Source organism: Sinocyclocheilus rhinocerous, unplaced genomic scaffold (genome assembly GCF_001515625.1).
Source record: "Sinocyclocheilus rhinocerous isolate Xijiao unplaced genomic scaffold, SAMN03320098_v1.1 scaffold368, whole genome shotgun sequence".
Classification (NCBI taxonomy): domain Eukaryota; kingdom Metazoa; phylum Chordata; class Actinopteri; order Cypriniformes; family Cyprinidae; genus Sinocyclocheilus; species Sinocyclocheilus rhinocerous.
The window spans coordinates 1,102,622-1,103,955 of record NW_015664681.1 but is presented as its reverse complement, the minus strand read 5'-3'; positions in this window follow the sequence as shown (position 1 = coordinate 1,103,955).

The following is a 1,334-nucleotide window of genomic DNA, read 5'->3' as shown; positions in this document are numbered from 1 at the left end:
GATAGTCTCATCATCCAGCCCCAACAGAAAGCAGGCACCAAGTGCAGAGTCGTGCCAGCTCATCCTGTTGGAAAGCTCGAGGAATTCCTCCACATATCCCTCCAATGTCCTACCACTCTGCCGCAGCCCACACAGCCTGTCCTCAGCCGCTGTCATCTTTGCTTTTTGGTCCGGTATTCTGTCACGCTGTGCCTACTGCGTAGGAGCGAGGAGACGAAGGAGAATCCAGAATAATAACGGCGTTTATTTACACAAAGGAAACCACACGTAGGACACGGGGATTGACAATCAATACCGGACAAAGAACTCTGAACAAAACACTCCTTAAGTACACAACTTAATCAGGGGAAGACGAGACACACCTGGAATCAAATTGGAAACAATCAGGGAGCAGGAACAGGAAGACCAAATATGGGAATAGGAAAACACAAGGGAAAACTAGATCTAAAGGCACACGGGACACGTAGGAAACTAAACAAAACACACAGAAAAGTCCATGGCGTGACACTACTATTCTAGCCTACATTTTAAAATTCCAAGTGTCAGAATGCTAACATTATTAAAACCCCACATTTTAGCATTTACCACGTTACTGCATGTTCCTGGAGGGCCAGTGTCCTGCAGAGTTTAGCTTCAACTTGCCTCAACACACCTGCCTGGAAGTTTCAAGTATACCTAGCAAGACCTTGATTAGCTGGTCCAGGTGTGTTTGATTAGGGTTGGAGCTAACCTCTGCAGGACACCGGCCCTCCAGGATCAAGTTTGGTGACCCCTTATATAAACCCTATTGTTTGCCATGTTAAGCCCAGTAGTTTGCATTCTTCGCCTAAGTCTAGTAAATGGGACTATTGAAAATTATGTTGGGGAGTTTCTTGAACTTTCCAGCTATGTGGATTTTAGTGACATTGTACTAAAGGACATTTTACATGTGGGTTTAAATTAAATGTATAGGAATTGTGGATGAGGAACCCAGCAATCCTACAATACAACATGACATGACATGACACAACGCGAGGCCGACTATGGTGTCCCAGGCTATATGCGCTATAGTACCAAAGAGAGCTTTGGGCTATAGTACCAAAGCCCCAGCGGATGCGAAGTTTGGGCCAAAAGACAGATAAGACTAATGGCTGGTGTTAAGGATCCACCATTGAGCTCAGTTCAAGCGGATCTAGTCTAGGGGCGAATTCCAAACGGAAATGAGCATCCCTATGCCCTACTCCCTTCGAAGGGCAGAGCCCTTGAATTGTGTTCTTTGAAGGGTGTAGGGCATTACTGTCTCATATAAGCGTTTGGAACTTCCTTGGCGAAGGGAATGACTGACCAAATGTTAC